The sequence below is a fragment of the Hyperoodon ampullatus genome (genome assembly GCF_949752795.1).
Source record: "Hyperoodon ampullatus genome assembly, chromosome: 1".
NCBI classification, from domain to species: Eukaryota; Metazoa; Chordata; class Mammalia; order Artiodactyla; family Ziphiidae; genus Hyperoodon; species Hyperoodon ampullatus.
This window is the reverse complement of record NC_136914.1, coordinates 122,681,949-122,703,305: the sequence shown is the minus strand read 5'-3', so window position 1 is coordinate 122,703,305 and position 21,357 is coordinate 122,681,949. Positions and strand designations below refer to the sequence as shown.

The 21,357-nt window shown below is 52.2% G+C and overlaps 1 protein-coding gene and 1 pseudogene across 2 annotated transcripts in view; both read left to right on the top strand.

Annotated features, from left to right (window-relative positions):
• The window catches only part of GALNT2 (polypeptide N-acetylgalactosaminyltransferase 2), a gene marked incomplete at its 3' end in the record, with an annotated part of 175,128 nt that overhangs the window by 6,907 nt on the left and 146,864 nt on the right, over positions 1 to 21,357 (top strand). The gene's annotated exons all lie outside the window — the stretch shown is intronic.
• On the top strand, positions 13,433 to 13,774 carry LOC307050461 (mitochondrial import inner membrane translocase subunit TIM14-like; annotated as a pseudogene). Its single transcript has one exon. The product of its transcript is annotated as a mitochondrial import inner membrane translocase subunit TIM14-like (transcript).

The following is a 21,357-nucleotide window of genomic DNA, read 5'->3' as shown; positions in this document are numbered from 1 at the left end:
GTGGGATGGGGCTCGTTCTGGCTTCCCAGGCTTCCCGTGCCCCTGCTGTGCGCCGGCAGTGCCCGTGTCCTGCCGATGGTGGTGGGACATTCCTGGAAGGGGGTTCTGGAGCAGATGCACCCACAGTCATCCTCTCATGGAAGGGTCCTTTCTCCATTTTCACCATGTGCTCTGTGAAAGGTCTCACGTGTTCTTCTCCTCAGCTCTCTGCCTGTCCTGAAGTCCTCAGCCGCCCCCGGGCAGGAGCAGACATGCAAACAGGCTGGGGTCCCTTTCATTTGTTCTTTCAGTGAGTATTACCGAGCACCTACTATGTGCCAGGCACTGCTTGGTGTTTGGGGTGCAGCAGTGACTAGAACAGAGACAGAATCTCGGCCCCTGGGGAGCTTTCACCCTGGGCGCAGCTGGACTAAGCACTGTAGGTAGTAAATGATGTAGTGTGAGAAGGGGCTGAGGCGGGGTGGTGGGAGGGGTCAGGAACAGGGGAGGGGAAGGTTACAGTGAGTGCAGGGCCCGTAGGCGCCGTGGGGAGGTGCGGGTTGAGCAGGTTGGAGCCGAGACCCAGAGCAGGTGAGTCCCTGGTTCACTTTGCCCGGGTGCAGCCCCTGGCTTCAGGGTGTCCAGCCTGCTGGGTGCTCTCTATGTTCCTTGGTTTCCTTTGCTAAATAAATGAGCTGCTTTTCTTTCCGGGAGTCTATTGCCTCTGGTCTCCCAGTGGTGGAGTTTCCTCCATCCCGTGGCAACATGGGGTCTTACATTCTTGCTCCGCACGGAGTCCTGGGCGAGGAGCGTTCTCATCCTGGTTAGTAACGCGGAATGCACCCCCCCCCCCCCAGGCCACCCGCTCCCACCTGGGGCCCGGGACTGCTTTAGGTGCCGCAGGTTCATTTGCTGCTTGACTTTGTGGAATGTGCTTGTGGAACAGTCTTGTGGTGTGATTTCTGAGCTGATCTCTGCAGGGCCGGGCTGGACTGGGCGAGCATCCATACCCTGTTCACTGTCAGGCACACCGTTCAATCACATGGCTCGTTTGTAGAGTGCTTTCCACACACAACACCATTTAATTAGAAGTCCCGCTGTTCCCCACTAGGATGGCGTCTCGGCGAGTTGCTGTGGTGATGGGACTTGTGGGTTTCTCATCTGCAGGAAACCGGAGGTCAGGGGCCTACCCGGTCCCTGGGTTCTGGAGAGGTTGTTCTTGGCAGTGGGGTCGTGGGGAAGCACTGCGATTTGTGATATTTGTGGGAAATAAAATGGACGTGTGACTTCGTTGCACACAGCTCCTTTAGGGAGTGGGACGGTGGGAAATCGCAGGTCCTCCTGGTTCTCAAGGGCCAACATCCAGCTGCTTTTCATAGTAGCCACTGGCATTTGTGAGGGGCCATCAGATGCCTTATTGGGGTGTGGTGTGTGCCGTGCCTCCAGCGTGTTTCTGGATAAGAAACCAGAACGTGGATGTGGCTGCAGAGAAAAGGTCATTTTAAAGGCCTCAGACTCGGGAGCCCTTCGAGGTTTCTTCGTCTCCGCTTCAGGGGCCGGTCCAGAAAGGGAGCGCATCTCTTCCTGAAAGGGTGCTGCTCCAGAAGGGGGACACTTCACACGACTCACCCTGCGGGAGCTTAGGAGCTGATGCAAAGTAAAGGCCTGTGTTTTAGCGACGCCCGTAAATTAACGCTGACTCTTGTGTGGGGGGCTGTGTGTGACTGTCCTGGATGCTGACCCGGCTGGCTCGGCGTGGCAGCCTTCAAGTCATAGCCCTGGTCCTTCTTGCCTCAAGGGCTTCCCCACTGACCGAGAACCTTGCTCTGTGACCTTCAAGGCTTATAGATGTATGTAGCTTAAATTAGCAAAGCGGCAGAAAACTAGTCTTTTTTTAAAAAGCAAATTTAAGGCTTTGTAATATGGTCAGTGAAAGGTTTCTACTCCCAATTTCGTGTGTGTGTGTGTGTGTGTGTGTGTGTGTGTGTGTGTGTGTGTGTGTGTGTGTGTGTGTGTGTGTGTGTGTGTGTGTGTGTGGTGGGGCTGGAGGCTTCCCCTATACAACCAGTCGGTGCTCAGACACCAGCTGAGTGTCCTGCAGTTCAAGCCAGTTCTGACACTATCCACCCGGAGATACATCAGGTCCCACAGGTTAAGGGCTCAGTCCTACAAGACCACACCCCCCGCCCTTCCCCGCCCCTTCAGATGCCCTTCGCAAGCGCCGGTGGTCACCTGTACTTCTGACCAACAGGCTGTCAATCAGAGGTTCCCATGAACCCCTCCTTGGGTTCGATTAATTTGCTAGAGTGGCTCAGAGGACTCAGGAAACCAGTTTACTTATTAGATTTCTGAATTGTTACAAAGGATATTATTCAAGGATACAAATTAACAGTCAGATGAAGAGACACACAGCAGCTTGAGGTACCTCGTGGCTCTTGGGTCCAGCATGGTGGCACATGGACGTGTTCTGGTTCCCCAACCCGGAAGCTCTCTGAACCCATCCTTTTGAGTGCTTACAGAGACTTCGCTCCATAGGCATCATTAATCAAGTCATAGGCCATGGGTGATTGAGTCAACCTCCAGCCCCTCTCCTCCCAGGACATCAGGGGGTGGCACTGAAAGTTGCACCCCTCTGTTTACAGTTGGTTCCCCTGGCAACCAGCCCCCATCCGCAGGTGCTTCCAAAAACCTCATTGACATAAGCCCAGTAGTGGTGGAATAACAAGACACCCATGTAACCTTTGTGGCTCAGAGGACAAGAGACCAAGCAGAACAAAAGATGCTCCTGTGGCTCTTACTGTTCAGGAAATTCCAAGGGTTTTGGGAGTTGAGAATCAGAAACAGGGACAAAAACCAAATACACATATGAGAAATATATATTTGGTCATCTGAATGACCAAATATATATTTCTCATAAATCAAAATATCACTGTTTAAATGTCAGTAAAAACATACACCAGCCTCGATATCTTCTGTAATTTAGGAATATCCAGCGATGATTCTTTTAAAAGGATACTTCAGAGGTGGCCTAAGATCCTGAATTGTCACCTGTATCACCAGGAATATATTCTTACATTTGGTACTGTTTCTTCTCTAAGAATTACCTAAATTCTTTGGAAATTGCTACTTCTTGTGAACCTTTTGATGGTAGAGTAGCAATTTAGGTAGTTTGTCAGATTGCTTACTTTTGACCAAACTGCTTAGTGGCCCAGAGACCCTGTCGCACAGCAGCGTTCGGTGTGGATGTTCTATTACATTGCCGACTGCTTCTCATGTGACAGGCATCCGGAGGGCAGAACGCGCACGCCTGTACAATCACACATCGCAGGCAGTTTGCCTGCTGTCATACATGACCCATTCGGGCTGTGGATGATTTGGGAAGCCACAGTGGGAGACCTTTAATAAATATATATTATTCCTTTCTGTTTCCCCAACAGGGTATTAATGTGAAAGCCTCGTATTTTACATTGTATTGTAAATAAGAGGGTTTTGACAGATACACGGAGCTGCGTGTTTTCTGCAAGGTATAAATTCCTGGTGCTGCAAATTTATACCAGCGCTGTCACCAAGACACCTGATTGGAGCCGCTACTCATCCATCTCTCCTCCCGGCCCTCTGCACTCACACTGCAGTGTCTTGTGGACCCCGAGGTTCTTACTTGCCCCACCGGTCATGTGGTAGCAGGGTTGGGGCTGGAATGTGTTTTTTAACATCTTTATTGGAGTATAATTGCTTTACAATGATGTGTTAGTTTCTGCTGTATAACAAAGTGAGTTAACCGGGCTGGAATGTTAACGTTCTCCAAACTGCCGAAGATTCGGCCCTGGAGAAAGTCGGCTGCAGCCGTCCTGGTCTCAGAACTGCAGTCCTGAGTCACCATCAGCTTACGAATGGCAGGTTTCTCTCTTGCTGATGCAGAGCTGCCACTTCAGCCTGGAAGGTGCTGATTACCTGGGCCCTGATCACTCCTTAACCTTTATATTGCGAAGTGCTGATGTCAGGAGCCAGCCCCCGCTGTTCTTGGGTGGTCTGAGCTGTGGGTCTCAGGCTGGGTGACAGGAAAGGCCACCCAGATTGGCCGTCCAGGCCTCAGGGACGGGCCCGCAGAGGCAGATGAGGCCTCATGAGGACCTCCCCGTGCAGAGGGCTGCTGAGGCTTGTCCTCCGTCTATGCTTGGTGAGTTACAAGGCCCCAGGCCTGTCTGCATCAAGATGTGACTCTTGTTTTCAAAAGAAAAGGAATGTAGGCGAAGTATCCCATCCCTGGGGAGTGAATCCAATGTGGCATGTAAGTGTTTGTACTTAAGGTATAATTTTTAGCTTAAAGAGTTTTTCTTGGTCACCAGTGGAGAGGGTGTGGTGGCATCTTGTCCCAGAGGGATTTCCTGATTCCTGATGACCTAACGCTCCTTCCCGCCGCACGAGGGGTGTTTGAAAGGCAAGCTTTCCTGCTCCTGGGAGAGTTTAGCTGAGGTTTCTGCCGGGAGAGGGACGCTGCCTGCTCGGTGAGTCTGATGCCCTAGGCGCCCCCGGGTGCTGAGGGGCAGCTCAGCACCCCCATGCCGGGCGTTCGGAGACCGTCCGTCTGGCTTCTGGCCCGGCGCAGGGGTCTGCCAGGAAGAGCCCAGGGCGATGCTGCTGGGTGGGTGGCTGGCTCAGGCGAGGAGGCCGAAGGGGCCCACAGGATGCGTCACCCAGGGGCCACCGCCTGGGTTTGAATTTGGCTTCTCTAGTTGGCTCTGTAAACTCAGGCAAGTTACTCAAGCTGTCTGGGCCTCGGTTTCCTCATGTACCCATCTCCTCACTTTTTTCAACGGGGAATAGATCAGAGCAGGGCCTGGTACCCATGGCATAAGTGTGAATGTGAAGTCTCCTGGCATCAGGGCAGGAGGGGCTGGTGCCCCGGCTGGCTGGGCCATCCTCTGGTTGACATCACCAGCCCAGGGCATCTGTGCCCACTGAGCCAGCCCTCCTTGGCCGTGTTTAAGCCAAGAGCCTCCTTTCCCAGGAAGCACCTCCACCTCTGTGGACCTTGCCCAGGGCTTTTGCCCTGGAACAAGGGTGAGGCCAGGAGGCCTGCACCCCTTGCCCCTCTAGTGAGGAGACTGAGCCCCAGAGAGAGTGGCTGAACGCCGAGTGGACCCCAGGTCTCTGGAGGGAGAGACAGGAAGCTGCAGGCCAGAACCCTCTCGATGCCCCCCGCCTGCCCCCAGGACATTGTTTCCCAGTTTTACCCCTTAGTCTCTTGTCTTTGAAAATTGTTCCGGGACGTGGTTTTTCACTACGTGGCTGTGTAATTCATTTTTAAAAACTAATTGGCAATTGTTTTTTTTCTATATCTTGAGCTGTTATTATCTGAGTACAGCATGTTATTTGGAAACTTTCCCACAGGGTTTTAATCAGTAAACGTTCTTTTTTTTTTTAAAATAAATTTATTTTTATTTATTTATTTTTGGCTGTGTTGGGACTTCGTTGCTGTGTGCAGGCTTTCTCTAGTTGTGGCAGGCGGGGGCCACCCTTCACTGCAGCGCACGGGCTATTCATTGCAGTGGCTTCTCGCGTTACGGAGCACGGGCTCAGTAGTCGTGGCACAGAGGCCCAGTTGCTCCGTGGCATGTGGGATCCTCCCAGACCAGGGCTCGAACCCATGGACCCTGCATCGGCAGGCGGATTCTTAACCACTGCGCCACCAGGGAAGTCCCAGTAAACGTTCTTTTAGTTTCATGAGTTCAGTTTCTGACTTGCTTTTGAAACCGTAGGTGAGTGACAAGTGGAAGACAAATTAATAATCGTGGCAACACCGCAAAGCACCCCTGTGAGGGCCGAGGACTAGTTCTGTCAGATCCCTGTTCATGTGATTTCTCTGATGGCTCTGATTAAGACAACTTCGAACTAGATTGCAGGTTAATAGATACACTGTGTGATGATTTCAAGGAGAGAAATCCACATGAAAACCTGGCGTTTGGTTATGATAATCCAAGGAGCCTGGCCATGACGTCAGACCCGGATGCAAATGCCGCCATAACTGCCTGTGACCCTTGGTGTCTTTGTCTGTGAGAAGGGGGTTGATGGAAATGAGTGAGTTGGTGGAGACGATGCCGGTGCAGTTTAATGAGGGCTCCTTTTATTTTCACTGGCGCGTGTACTCACTCTTCTTTCTCACAGATGCTTCTGGGGTGACTGTGGGCCCCTCTGGTGGAGCAGGGGCCTGGCTGGGGGCAGACACCCAGGTGGAGGGTAGCTTCACGGTGTGCGTCGGTGACTAGGATGTAAATCAGGGCAGAAGCCTGAGGAAGGAAGCTCTCCCGCCCTCTGTGCTCTCCCTCCCGCTCTTGGGCCTGTGGAATCGCCGTGGACCTGGGAAGCTCCCTGTTTTTGTTCAAGTTGAAGCTGTGGTGCTGAGCGGGGCCAGAAATGTCACATTTGGGGCACGTTTAAGAGAGAGAGACTGTACTTGGCCAGAGTGCAGTGTATGTTCCCAGGGACCCCGAGAGCAAAGCAGACCTAATGGATTAATGGGCGTGATGGAGCAAGCTGGTGGAATGGTAGTTTCGTGGGCGTCTGGCTTCAAGTACTGCCTTTGCAGTTCGCAGATGTTCCGGCGGGCGGTCTCCTCCCGGGGACTCAGAGCCGCCCCCCCCCCCACGGGATCCCCGTGTTCCATGCCCCTCCCCCTTAGTGCTGAGCTGGGGGACAGTCTGGTTCTGGTACCTTCCGTATTTTCTTGGTTACTTATTTATTCTGGGAAGGGAGTGTTTGAGCTGTGAGGAGAGTACTAGTTGCAGAGGTCTGCACACGTATAAACAGTGGACGAAGCCTAGAGACCTGGCCGTTGCCCCAGCTGACAGTCGGGGGGCTATATGCACAGACCATGCACTTTTTTTGTTTTTTTAATTTTTTTTATTTTAGGCTGCGTTGGGTCTTTGTTGCTGTGCGCGGGCTTTCTCTAGTTGCGGTGTGCGGGCTTCTCCTCGCGGTGGCTTCTCTTGTTGCGGAGCACGGGCTCTAGGCGTGCGGACTTCAGTAGTTGTGGCACGCGGGCTCAGTAGTTGTGGCGCACGGGCTTAGTTACTCCGCGGCATGTGGGATCTTCCCGGACCTGGGCTCGAACCTGTGTCCTCTGCATTGGCAGGCGTGTTCTTAACCACTGCGCCACCAGGGACATCCCCAGACCATGCATTTTTAAGTGCTAATTAGGCACCCGGGATGTTGGAGCCGTGGGTGGGCCTGAGCTCTGCTCCACCAGCCCTCAGATGTTGGACCAGGTGCGCATGGGTGGGGGGTCTGCATCTCCGGGATCCTGCTGGTCCAGCAGAGAGCAGGGCTCGCAGCCCCCCGTCGTTCTGGGTCCCTCACCAGGCGCTGCTGTTGACCCCCAGGAGTCCGCAGGCTGCTGAGCATCTGCATCCACTAGACTGTGAGCGCCTTGAGGGCTGGCACCTGCGCAGCCGCTCCCCTTTCAGCTCTGCTTCCCCATGGAGATTCAGCAGCAGCCATGATGCACCTGCCCCAGGGCGGTCAGGGGAGTGAGGCAGATGCGGGCCTGGGAACGTGTGTTCTGGGAGGGGTGAGGGTTGGGGGCCACCAAGGCAGCATTGGGTAGCTCTGTGTGGAGCTCCAAGGGAGCTCACAGACTCATCACAAAGGACTGAGGAGGGCACCTTTGGGGGAGAGCTCATGACTAGAAGGATCCAGCCATGAGGATGTGGTGGAAGACTGTCCAGGCATGGAGAACGTCATGTGCAAACGTTCTGGGGCCAGAATGAACTTGGTGTGCTTGGACAGTCTAAAGCAAAAAGGTCAGTGAATAGAAGCGTGGTGGGCAACGGCCACACAGGGTCAGAGGGTGCTCAGGGCATGGTATGCATTTAGGAGTTTATTTGTGCATGTCACCATATTCCCTGGGTGTGGCCTGGCACCCGGCACATCGTTGGTGCTCTGGTTGGTGTTCTGTAATATCGGTGAGCGAGATGAGGCTCAGACTGGTGGGGTCGTGGTGGTGAGAAGGGCCGCGAGCCTGGGCTCAGCAGAGGGTCTTCTGCACTGTTGTGAGACGTCCTGGCCCTGCTGTCCCTCTCCCCTGGGCTTTGCTCCTGCCGGCTGTTACAGCCTGGGGTTAGAGAGTCACTGTGCCGCTTTCACACCGAGCCTCCCGTCTGTGACAGCCGAGCCTCCTGTCCTTGACAGCCGAGCCTCCCATCCTTGACAGCCGTGGTCTGGCAGAAGTGCTCAGCGTAGGAAGTCGCCGTCATTTCTGGGTGCGGATCTGGCTTCTCTGCACTTGCAGCGAGAATGTGGACCTGAAGACAAGGACAGTGTCCACCTTTCCCTCCAGAGGCGCTGCGTTGATGCTGCAGCTGCATGGGCCTGGCTCTATTTGTAGATGAAGCTTTTAAATCATCTCCCCTTAATCGGTGTTGGTGCCGCTTCACCTTGTCTGAGGACAGGGGGCTGTGCAGGGACTCGGGGGACAGGAGGGAGGTCGCGGGTGACAGGATTTAAATTGTGTTTAAGCAGCCTAGTCCCTTCCGGCTGTGTTTAGAAAAGAGTTTTTCATTGTTAACCCTCCTTCCACCGATTCATCATCGTAAAACGCTTCTACATTTAGATGGTCATCTCTGGACAGACGCCTGGTTACAGTGGGTTCTGAGCAGCCTGGCCTGCCTTTGTGGGGACAGACCGCTAGACTGGGGGTTAGGCATCTGATGTTCTTGTATTCATTACATTCCTGAGTGTTTGGAGCGACCCCTGCCTTGTCATTTTAACGCTCTGTGCCTTGGATGAGCACTTGTAAAACTGGATATACTACTGGCTGGTGGTGTAGGGGCTTGGAGCTTCAGGGACATTGGACAGACAGGATGGAGGTGGATTTATGTTTGTGAAATGTTGGGGCATCTCTAGGCGACACTTGGAACCCATGGGGGTGGGCACCCAGTCCGCACTTCAGGCAGCGCCCCTAAAGTCATTTGCGGAAGGCAGCGGGCCCTTCGGTAGCCTCTGTTGGAATGCTGCAAGCGACCCGTGAAGGGTCTGAAGCCAGCCTCCCAAGTTAAGGGAGGAACACGGGAGCCACCAGACATGTGCGGGGGGACCGGCGAGATTTGTCCACCTTCGTGGACTGTAGAGAACCAGTGACAGGATTTATCCCGGGACTTGGCGTTCTGAGGTGTGAGAGGAGGAACTGAGAAAATTGTGCCCTCAGTTATTTGGAGAGGGGAGCACAGAGTCCTATGAGCCGATGGCACCTGGCGTCATTGGAGCGAGAATTTAGCGAGAGGGGCTGATGGCGGTTAGTGATGCAGCAGCATCTCTGCCCTGCGCTTGGAAGTGGTTAGCTCGGCCTCTAAGAACTAGCAGGGCTTCTCCTAGCTATTCTCCCGGTCCTTTGGTGGTGGGCATGGGGCTTGGAAAAATGCATAGGTCCAGGAGAGAGAGACAGGAGGGCAGCACAGGAGGGGAGGACTTCCTACAGCAAGACAACTCACCCTTTGGACATCAGGCTTTCTTTCTCTTACATTTTGTGGGGGGGGCGGGTTTCTTTATCGGCCGAGGAGGAAAAGAGCTGTAAAATGAGCGGGTTTCTTTGTGTGCTCAGGAGATTTATTTTCCTTTTCACCCCTTGTTCCTCCTCCTTCGTTTCACCCACATACAGCACAGAACTTTTGCAGCGACAAGGATTCAGTCGTAGCCTGGCTCTCTGGGCGGGATCTCCTGGAGCGGGTCATAGCTTGTCATTAATAACGGGCTTGCTCAGGGCACAGCCCTGCCTTCCCAGCTGTGTGTCTGCCCTGCTGTGGTGCCTGCGGGACACTGAGTGCGCCCTGGGGGAGGGGGCGGAGGGCGCCTCGTCCCTGGATCCCCCTGGATCCAGCCTCAGCCCTCCTTCCTGCTGTGTCCTCACACAGGTGCCCTTCCAAGGCCTTGTCATCCCTTCTGCGAGGTGGAGACAGGAACAGGGCCTACGGGCTGTTACCAGGATTAGGTGAGGTGTTGACTCTTAACCCTTTGCCCATCGGTAAAAGTGTTCCGTACATTGTGTGTGTGAAGGGGGGCGGGGTGTGTGTGCGCGCGCGTGTGTGTGCTCGCACCTTAACTCGGCTGCTGGAAAGTTGTTTTATGTCTGCAGCTAGAGACACGTACACGTGTGCACATGCGTGCACACACACGTGTGCACACAGATGCCGACATGTGCATGCCTCTTTCCTCTTCCTGGCCAAAAAAGGCGTACACGGCAAATTTCGTTAGAAATGCCAAGTTGTTTTGTGGAGGTCAGCGTGTTTTCTTCCATCCCAGGGAGCCACGTGTTTCACCTGGGAAGGTGCCGGCAGAGGTGCAGGTGGAGGCCCCCGGCTGGGTCCTGGCTTCCGCGCTCTTCTTTCATGTGCTGGACACACAGCCCCTTCGAACCCAGCACACACGACCCCGGGGAGCAGGGACCCGCCTGTTAGGGCGTGCTTAGGGTTCATATTTTAAGAGCTGTCTCATCTGACGAACAGCCCTAATTACTGAATTTCACATATGAAAAATCTGCAGGGTGAAGGACTTTGCCTGTTGATTGCACTCACATTGCTGCATTAAAGTAAAATCTCAAGGACTGCAGTAGCCTCAGACCGGCTGCTGTCACCTTCTCTCTTCTCGCCCTCGTCCTTCTCCCCTGGGTCTTTGTCGGTTTTCCTTGCATCTTGTGTCTTTCATCCTTTTACACCAGCCTGGGTGCTGCACCCCACTCCCCCCAATTCACACTGTAGACCAGTGGTTTTCAATCTGGCCACATGTTAGGAACACCTAGGGAGATTTTAAAAATACAGATGCCTAGAACCTACCCCGGACCAGTTAAATCAGAACGTCGGCTCTTGAGCTGAAGTGTTTTTAAAAACTCATGGAGTCCAGGGACTTCCCTGGTGGTCCAGTGGTTAAGACTCCGCCCTTCCACTGTAAGGGGCATGGATTCGATCCCTCGTTGGGGAACTAGGATCCCGCATGCCACTCGGCCAGAGTGGGGAAAAAGAAAACTCATGGAGTCCTCACATATATATTTGGTCTATGTTGTAGGCTTTGAGCTTGAGTTTGGTCTTTCTTTTGGAAAACTTGGGTGCTTGCTTTTATATTCAGGGATGAATATTGATGGGCATACAATGAAGTGCCCGTTGGATTACTGAGTGGTGCTCTTGTCATAAGCAGTTATTCAGGAAGCTCTGAGAAGCTTACTGTTTACAATAAAAGTAACAAACAACAGATATGAAAATGACAGTTTGGAGCTTAAAGAAACTACAACTTCCTTACTGGACTGAATGGATATCGGGAGTGGCTTGAGGTGTTCGGTAGTCGAGCAATCTTGGATTTTATTTTCCTATCTTATTTTAATATGGGGTTCCTTTGTTTTCGTTGTTGTTCGCGGGGTGGGGTATGACCCCATGTGTGAGGGTCAGTGGCCACGTGGGTGTAATTCTCAACGAAAACTCTGGATCAAGTACCAGCTGATTGGAAGGAGCATTGGGAACTTTTTCATGATTAGAGGACGCTGATCATCAGTGTCCTACCAGCCACTCAGGGGAAATGAACAAAGCCATCCCTTCCAGTCTGACCTGGAATCGGTGGGTGACGCTCAGTGCCCCGCACAGCACCCCGTCTGCTCCCCCCATAGCCCTGCACGTGCCCCCTTGTGTGAAAGTAGAGGCTGTCCAGCAGGGTCCTTTGCCCAGGAGCCGAGACCCTCGCTCGGGAAGGATCAGGTGGTGCGGGCTGGATGTGTGGGGGGCGTGTGGAGCACCCGTGCTTCCGAGGTTTCTGACGTCCCTGAACTTGGGCTTATTCCTCTGTTGGAGGATAATAAACTGCACAGAATTTACAAATGTTGAAGTAGGTTTTCCAGGGGGAAGTTGGAGTTCTGTGTCTGTTTTCTTTACTTCTGTACCATTGTGTGTGTGTAACACATTTGTAGAAACAGTCGAGGCTTACGTGATTATTTTCTTCAAAAGACTTCTCTTTACCCACTGGTCAGTTTTCCAGTGGGTAAAGAGAGGCCAGCGAGCTGTTTCAGACAGAACTTAGAGAATCACCTTGGGTCTCTGGGTTTCATAGGTTTGGAAACTAGATGGTATTAGTTCATCTAGAAGGTTATCAATCATAAGCCCAGGGTTTCCATGAACCAGTATTGTAAACTGTTGGTAAATAAAGATTCTGGGTCATGAATTGCTGATGGGAGCAGAGCCTGGGGGAGAGGGCTCTGGGGTGCGTGTGCTCAGGAAACCAGCGCCGCTGGGCGAGCAGCTGTTCTCCTAGGCATGTTTCCCTTCCCTCTGTGGAAGCTGGATCGGCCTTCATTCTGGGGATGTTTCCGTGCATAGAATCAATACCCTCTCCCTAGGGTGCTGATGGAGATTCATTTTTCAAAAACCCAGTGCGTAGCTTGTTAAACTGTTGTCTCAGCTCCAAATCCTTCTAGACTCCGCTCTGTGCCGCCAGAGCTAGGACTCTGCACAGCACGTTTGTGCCCTCCGGGACGGGCGGTCCAAGCACCAGCCAGATGGTAGGCAGGGAAGGGGCTTGGTCCCTCCTCTCTGTTCCCACTCTGGAGCAGCCCCCGGGGACACGCCTCCCCCTTAACTGCCACGGAGAACCCGCTGTGCCCTCCTCCCAGCACAGAAAGAAACAGCCTCGTCGCCATCCTAGAGACCCTAGCACCAGCTGAGCAGACCCCCTTCTCGGGGCGGCCTCAGACCCTTCCTCTTGAGTTTGTAAGGCTCACTGATTCCACTTCTTCCCTTGGTTCCCTCCAGCCCAGGGGTGGTGGCTGCTTCCTGCACTTGCTGCCTGCCTGATACCTTGGAGTTTTCCTTGTGCCCTTTCAGTTACCTAGTTAACAGCTTGATACAGAGTTAACGATTGATGGTGAAGCCTCTGTTTAAAAGCTTGTCCGTCGTCTGAATTCTAGAAATCGGATCCTGACGGACGCATCTGGCATTCTTCTTAACATTCTTCAGTAAGCAGTCAGCAGAACTATTTCCCAAATGTATTATAGTTAGATTACAGCCTACCTTACATTCCTTGGGTGTTTTGCTTCGATTCTTCTGTGAGGTTAGAGTGAGCTATTTCCTGGAAAGATGGCCACAGATGGCTCGCATCATTCATTCTTTTGGTTCTCTTAGGCTTTATTTTAGGAGGGTGACATTGTACCACCGTATCTCCCACTTCTGTGTCCATTATGGAACAGCTCTGAAATTTCCTTCCACTTCTAGATGATGGCTGTTGTGTACTTAAGCTACGTATACTTCTAAGAAGATTTGAGGCACTTTATGGGAAAAAAACATATTATGTGTAAACACAGATTCATTAGAACAAGAGTTCAAAGATCTAGGGCTGGCTTTGTGGTAGAGGCGTAGAGTTGGTGGGCGGGCGGGGATGAGCCGCTCTCCAGGTGGTGCCCGGGAGCCCAGCGGGAACCACGGCCAGTACAGTGGTAGCAATTGGACTGATCATTGCTGCTGCAGGAGTTGTAGGCCGTTACGCTCTGCAAGCCATGAAGCATATGGAGCCTCAAGTAAAACAAGTTTTTCAAAGTCTACCGAAATCTGCCTTCAGTGGTGGCTATTACAGAGGTGGGTTTGAACCCCAAATGACAAAGCGGGAAGCAGCATTAATACTAGGTGTAAGCCCTACAGCTAATAAAGGAAAAATAAGAGATGCTCATCGATGAGTTGTGCTTTTAAATCACCCAGACAAGGGAGGATCTCCGTATATAGCAGCCAAAATCAGTGACGCTAAAGATTTACCAAAAGGTCAAGCTAAAAAGTGAAGTAAATGTATGATGAATTTTGAGTTCTTATTCATTTATGTATATGAGTACCAGCTTTTTATAATAAAGCTACAAATTTTAAAAATGATTTAGCACAAGCTAAATCAAAGCCTTGGTATAAATTTGTTTACATTTGAGAATTTTAAACTGGATTATAGAATATTTATAGGTTAATACTCAATAATTATGGATAAATACATACCAAAAAAAAAAATCTAGGGCCATATAATGGGGGAGAGGGGTAGGGCGGGCAGAAAAAGGAGAAGAAGCAAAGAAGAGGATGGAGAAGAAAGGGTGAAGGGGCACCGGTACTGAGTGTCTCCCTGGGCAGGTCCTGGGGGTGTTCCCGTCTGTGTTGAGTCTGGTACTCAGCGTAACCCTCGGGGTAGGGTTGCGGTCCCCGTTGAGAGAGCAGGACCCCAGGCCCCAGAGAGCCGGCCGAGCAGGGCTGTGTAGCCATGCTTCTCAGCAGGCCTGCACCCAGGAGACCAGGGCAGGTTCTTCAGTGGAACGCAAACTTGTACCTTGGTAGCCGAAGCACATGGGAACCATGGGGGGTTGCATAGCTTTCATTTTCTAATAAAATGAAGCGTTTCTTGTGAATAATAAACATTTTCTTAGCCCTCATACTTGATAAGAATCTTGTAGACTTTAGTTAAGATCAGTGAACATCCTAATGGCGTTGGGGAAAAAAATACCAAACACCAGATGCAGAGGTGCAGACGTGGCCATTTATTTAAATCGGTACCTGGAGCCGAGGCGGGAGCGTTGGGTCATTGTCGTGTGAAGGCAGGTCTGTGGAGAGGAGACGGTGCCTCTGTCAGTGGCCAGACCCGCAGCTCTGACCTGGTCAAGGGCAACGTGGGCTGCGTCCCTCAGCCTCCATGTCACTTCACTCCTCACAGGCAGCAAAGCGTGTTGCTAAGAGGGCAGGCTTTTGAGAAGTGGGTTTGAATCCACCCTGCACCATTTATTGGCCATGTGAGGTGCTTCATCTCCCTAACCTTAGCTTTGGCACTTATTAAATGGGGGCGATCATAGCGTTACGGTTCTTTGGATCGAAATACATGTGCTTTTCCCGAAACATCTGGAGAGCTTATGTTGAAAGGAATATATCTGGTAGAACTAAAAACTATCAGAAGAGACATAAACAGTCAGAGCCCGACAATTTGGGGAGGGGCGATAAAGATGGGGCGGGCGGGGGCTGACCCTGAGTGCGGTTAGGTGCCTGGTACATGTTATTCCCGCTTTTTAGACGGGAAATAGGCAGAGACATGCAGAATCTAACCCTGCGTCCGGTGTGCTTGCAGCCCCCTTCGTGGTGGCGAGGATTAAATAAAGATATGCAGGTACGGCTCTCGGGCTGGAGCCCCTCGCAGAGTCCATGGTCCCTGGGTTTTCATGGTAACCTACTCTGGCCCCTCTGCTCAAGCTGCTCTGGCTTCTGAATCGCCCCTCCGCCTCTGGTTCCAGGGGTTGGGTAGAGCCTGGCTCTTCCCCAGGCCCCCAGCCGGTGGGGAGCTGCTGCAGGAGGTGGCCTCCGGGTCTGTGGCTGCCCTTGCTGCCCTGGATGGGCTTACAGTGTGACCCCTGCAGCGGCGAATAAAAAGCAGCGCTCACTGCAAGCAGGGCCAGTGCCCGCGTGCTCTTTAAAGCAGTGTGTGTGTGTGTGTGTGCGCGCGCGTGTGCGCGTGTGTGTGCGCGCATTAGCGCATTTAGTCCTTATGAGACCCTGCGAGGTGGTACTGTCATCCCCAGGTTGTGGATGAAGTGTCCGCCTGGTGGAGAAGGCTTGATGGCCTGCCTTGGCGCTCGCGTGGACGTGGTGGGGTTGGAGCCCACCCCTGCCGGCCCCAGACCGACCCTCTCCGCTGCGCTCTGCCCAGTGTCCACTGAGACCAGCCGCCCGCAGGGAGAGCTCTGGGGGGAAGTGGCCTGCGGGACACGGCCACGCCGGTGCCCGTGGTGGCAGAGGCCGTCCGGCCCTGTCCCAGCAGCCCCCTCTCTCCCCCGCCTGTGCGCTCTGCCCGCTGCTTCCCCATCCACCGGCCTTCTGGTGGCTTCCTTGCCCAGTGGCTGCTGGTGGGACGGGAGGTGGTGTGACCCCAGGCTGGCGCGGCCCTGCCCTGAGAGGCCTGGCAGCTGCCCTTTGCTCTCCTGGAGCCCAGCCTCCGGCCGTGAGCCGTCCAGGCTGCTCCACCAGAGAAGGGAGCCTCCGAGCTGCCCCGCCCCGGGAGGATGGAGCAGAGGCTCCGCCCCCACCAGGTGCCACCGCAGGAGGACAGGGCGGCCCCAGGGCCCTGAGAGGCAGGAAACCGCGGCTGTTTTCTCTTGTGGCACACGCCGTAAAGAGCGAGGACCCTGCTCAGCCTTGTGTCAGAAGGAGTGTTTGCTGGAGTGACTTCTCACTGAGCCGTGTCAGCTCCTGCCCGGCTGGCTTTCCGTTTTAAGAAGAACTACACACCAACTACATCTGTGGCATCTTCTCATTCTAGAACCTGCCAATTTAAGTTGAGCCGTGGTAGAAAATTATCCCCTTTAAGAAGATTTTAATTACTGAACCGAACATATTAAAAACGTACTTATGTGTGATAAATATGACTAAAGAACTCCTTATCAGTGCAGATCAGTCATTTGCTTAAGTGATTTCAATGTGGTGTTTGTTAATACGAGGATCTTGTCAACGTGAATCCCGTGAGTGGCAGGTGTGACTGTGAGAAGGGACAGGTGTGACTGTGGGAAGGGACGGCTGCTTATTGCTGAGGGCGGGGATGGTGCTCACTCCCCTCCTCAGTCCCTCCCTCCCTCCCTCCCTCTTGCTCACCAGGACCTCTTAAATGTTTCTGCCTTTGACCCTCATCTTATTTGAAGTTTTTTTTTAATCTATTAGGCAAAGCCCTTCTTAATTCCCAATTAATTCCATTTTTCCAGCCTTCCCCGGTAATCCTTAGCAGCCTGGGGGTGCTGGGCTGGGAACTGCTGCCCCTGTTGAGTCTCCTTAATATCCCTTCTCTTCTCAAAGATAGACTCGGTTTGGTCTGAAGTATGTACAATCACAGAATCAAAGAGATTTGAAACCTCGAAGGCATTTTTTCTTTTTGGGTCTAATTCATGCAGAGGTCCTCCAGTTCAGTGAAGACTTCCCTTCAGCAGCAGATGGTAAACAGATTCTGTAGGATGAGTAATTCTTTCATTTCTGTCTGAATGGTTTGTTTAGAAGCAAACAGAATGATTCCCTCTTCTCATTAAATTTGTTATGAGAACATCAGGATCATACTAAGTTACTGTCCAAAGCTGTGTCTGAGAAGGGGGAAAGGAAAGTAACCAAAAATGAAAGGGCTTGTCTGGCATTTCACAGCTCAGACCCAGGATCACGGGACACCTTACACACCAAACTCTTAGTTTAATGAACCATTGACCCAAATTGTTAAAACACTGTGTGCTTGCTCAGGAGATACTTTTTTTTTTTTTTTTTTTGGCTGAATTAGGTCTTCGTTGCTGCGTGCAGGCTTTCTCTAGTTGCGGCGAGCGGAGGCTACTCTTTGTTGTGGTGCATGGGCTTCTCATCGCGGTGGCTTCTTTTGTTGTGGAGCACGGGCTCTAGGCGCGTGGGCTTCAGTAGTTGTGGCACGCGGGCTCAGTAGTTGTGGCACGCGGGCTCAGTAGTTGTGGCACGCGGGCTGTAGAGCGCAGACTCAGTACTTGTGGTGCACAGGCTTAGTTGCTCAGTAGCATGTGGGATCTTCCCGGACCGGGGCTCGAACCCACGTCCCCTGCATTGGCAGGCGGATTCTTAACCACTGCGCTGCCAGGGAAGCCCCGGGATACAATTTTTATCATATTGAGATTATCAGTTTTCAGTGAACCAAGTAGATTTCCTTACCTTTTTTCATTTTCTTTTTAAAAATATTTTAAAATTTTTTAAAATTGTGGTAAAACATACATAAAATATTCCTTAACTATTTTTGAGCGTGCAGTTCGGTGGCATTAAGTAGGTTCACGGTATTGCTGCAGCCATCACAACCATCCGTCTCCAGAACTTTCTCATCTTGTAAAACTGAAACTGTCCTCGTTAAACACTAACTCCACACCCCGCCCCGGCCCCTGGGAACCACCACTGTACTTTCTGTTCCTATGAATTTGACTATTAAAGGGACCTCATATGAGTGGAATCATAGAATATTTGTCCTTTTGTGATTGGTTTATTACTTCATTTAGCATAATGTCTTCAAGGTTTATCCATGATGTAGCATGTGTTAGAATTCCCTTTTTAAGGTTGAATAATATTTCCTTGTATGTATCCATTCATCCGTTGGTGGACAGTTGGGTTAGTTCCGCCTTCTGGCTATTGTGAATATTGCTATTTCTTATATTTTAGCATGAAAATGAAACATCATAGTTTAATCTCTCCTTGATATCAGCAAACTTTAGAATATCTTTTTAATAGTGGAAAGTTACAGTAACATTACCAAATGTACATTGTGTCACTTATATTTAACTGGCTGGCAATTTAGGGCAGCTTTTACATTTCTGAGTCGTTAGGTTTGGCATCGATAAAACAGATAATAATACTAATTCTACTAAGGTTTCAGGGGTAAAAAGGAGTTAATATGTATGAGTGTATCATGTAAAAAGAAGTATATAATTCTTAGTAGTTAATACCAGAATAAATTCTGAATCTTCTTGTTTGTATTCTGGTGAGCAGATGTTCATAGTAGAGATTTGGAATAACTTCCTTCTTCCAGAAACTTCAAACCCTTACACTCACTCCTTTTAGCACAGACTTGAACTGCATGGGGTAGTTCGTGGGATTGGGAGGTTAGGAGGCCTATCTGGAGGCAATGTTGGTTCTCTGGAGTCAGTGCTCCCCTGCCGAATCGGCCTTCTTTCTTCCCCGTCACTTGGTTTGTCTGCTTTTATCCAGTGTGCAGCCCCTCCCGTGAGACAGCGTCTCTTTAGACTTTGTGGGCGTGAGTTTTGAGTTGTGTAGCTTGTGGATTTGCCGGGGCCGTTTCCAGGAATGTACTTCCTGAGCCCGAGGTGAGACAGGGTGGTGGGCGGGGTAGCTTTCACTCCACGATGGGGCTGCAGTTCTAGCTGAGGTGGTGTCTAGACCCAGTCATTAGGGGAGTCCACCCGCCCCGCCCTGGCTCACCTCGGGAGCTCAGATGCTCCTGGCCGTGCTGAATCACCTCCTCAGGAGGAGAGGAGCGTCTGAGCCCTCGCCGCAGCCGTCCTCTGACCACGTGCTTGCTTGCTTTCTTTCTGGGAAGAGTTGCTCTCCTGTTGCCCGTATCCACCGGTGGGTGCTCTCTGATGCGGGTGTTTCCATGGAGCGCAAGCAGCCACCGTGTGCTTCCGGGACGGGGTTGGGGGTGGGGAGGGAAGGGGGCTGCCCTGGGCTGCAGCAGTGTCGGTGCTCCCTCCTGGCTCACCCGTTTCCTCACCCCTGTTGGCAGGGGCGGGGGGAGGGCACCCAGGCCAGCTGCGATCCTTGGGAGCCAGCCTGGGGCGCCTGGGGCCGGGGTGGAGGGTGCGTGGCCGGGGCCCGGGGTCGGGGCCGCTGTCCTTGGGAGTCTCAGGCCGTCAAGAGGCTAGTGCGTTCATTGCTGCGAGTTTCTCGAAATCAGTAACACCCCAGTGTGTTTCCGGAACCTCCAGCGAGTCCACACAGCTCTGGCTTCGCCTGGGAGGGCTTTCCTCCGCCGCCGTCCGAGCTCTGATGCCCAGGAGGTGCCGGCTGGAAGTGGGCTGGAGGCGCCGCGGCCGCCCGAGGCTCAGCAGAGGGTGCTTGGCTGAATGACATTCTGGCCTTTGTTCCTGGAAGGAGACGTTTTCTTCCTTGTGTTGTGACGGCTGCCAGGGGGGCTCCCCCCAGTCATGTCCTGGAGTCCCCGCGCCCTTGGGGCCCTGCAGATGGCCTTGCGCACCCAGGCCTGAGGGCCCGGCCCTCCCCTTGGGCCTGGCGCCTGTAGGAGGGGCCAGTCTGGTTCCCGGCTCTTCTCGGCTTCTGCCCCTTCTAGGGTCTGAGGCGTCCGACCCCCAGGAGCTGCCATACCCATGGCGTCACCAGTCCTGCACAAGTGAATACTTAGCATCTTCCCCCGCTACCAGGCCTGCAGCTCCTCGAGGGCCAGGCCCGTGGTTTGTCTGCTGGCTCGTCCCAGCTGCCCACACGGTCCGTGGAGAAGAGCAGGGGTTCAGTATCTTGTTTGTTCAATGAACGATTTAAACAATGAAGAATTGAGTCCTGGAAGTAGTTTTAACTTGCAACGATTCCAGGCCGCTTGCCCCATCACTCCGTGCCTCAGGTTTCTAAATTCTAAGGTGTGGCTAATATACCTCAAATGGCTCCACAGGGCACGGGAGAGGCTTCCTTGTTGTGCACCTACTGTGTGCCTCGTGCTGTGCACAGTGGGGCCTGCCCAGCGCTCCTTTTCACCATCAGCAGTCCTGTGAGGCATAGGTATTACGGACCCGATTCTGCAAATGAGCAGCTACAGGTGCTGAATAACTTCCTCAAGGTCACACGCTCTTACAGCAGAGAAGTGTTACAACGATGAAAATGCAGGTCTGCCTCACTCCACAGCCTGTGTATGTATATGTATATACACGTGTACATACGTATGTATATCTGCACACTCAGAAAGTGTCTGGGGGAAATATACATGGACACACAAACCTACACACACACACACAGGACACACTTAGGAAGTGTGGGAGGGAAATATACACATATCTGTATACATGTACATACACACGTGTGTATATATCCATCCATACACATGTATGTAGATGTGTGTGTAGATGTATATTTCCCCTGACACTTCCTAAATGTGTTTTACACGTGTGCGTGTATGTATGTATATATGTATACGTGTGTATGTATATATAATCCACCCCTCTGCTTCCTAAACATGTCACACCAGGGGTGCCTCCTTGTAATTCCGGCTTTTGCAGTAAATGTTAAATAAGCATCTTACCCCCGCCCTCTACCCCTGCCTGTTCTTTCCTCCCTGGGAGGGGCTGGGACCCTCGGGCCTTGTGGGCAGCTCCGTCAGGGCTCCCGGGGGCTGGCCGCTCACACCCACGCCCTCCCCACTCCCAAGTGCGTCAGGTGCCAGCATGTGTTTATTGAACTGAAATTCTTAAGCCTGCAGAATATACTCCCGGTCTGTCAAGACAGATACAAACAACATGCCTTTTTTAGACTACTTAAAGGCTTCTTGACATGATCCTGATGGTGTTTTAACAAGTTTTCAGGTCCTGGTCAGCCAAGCTCAGGACCACGAATAAATGTTTAATAAACAACGTAAGGGCGATGGAAAATAAAAATGTGTCATAAGTGGAACTGTGGGTTCTGTAAATCTGTGATGGGCTATTGTTCCTGCTGTTTTTGTATGTGATGATTCCTGTTCCTGATATTTTCCTCTCTTCCCACATGAAACTCTATAATGTGGACCCCTTTCCTGGTCCTTTGGAGCAGGGTGGCCTGGGACCAAGGATCGAAGTCTGTAGCAGAGATTTGGGGGACAACTTCCTTATCTCCTGTTCTGCCCCTTTGCCAAACAGAAGTGCAAAGA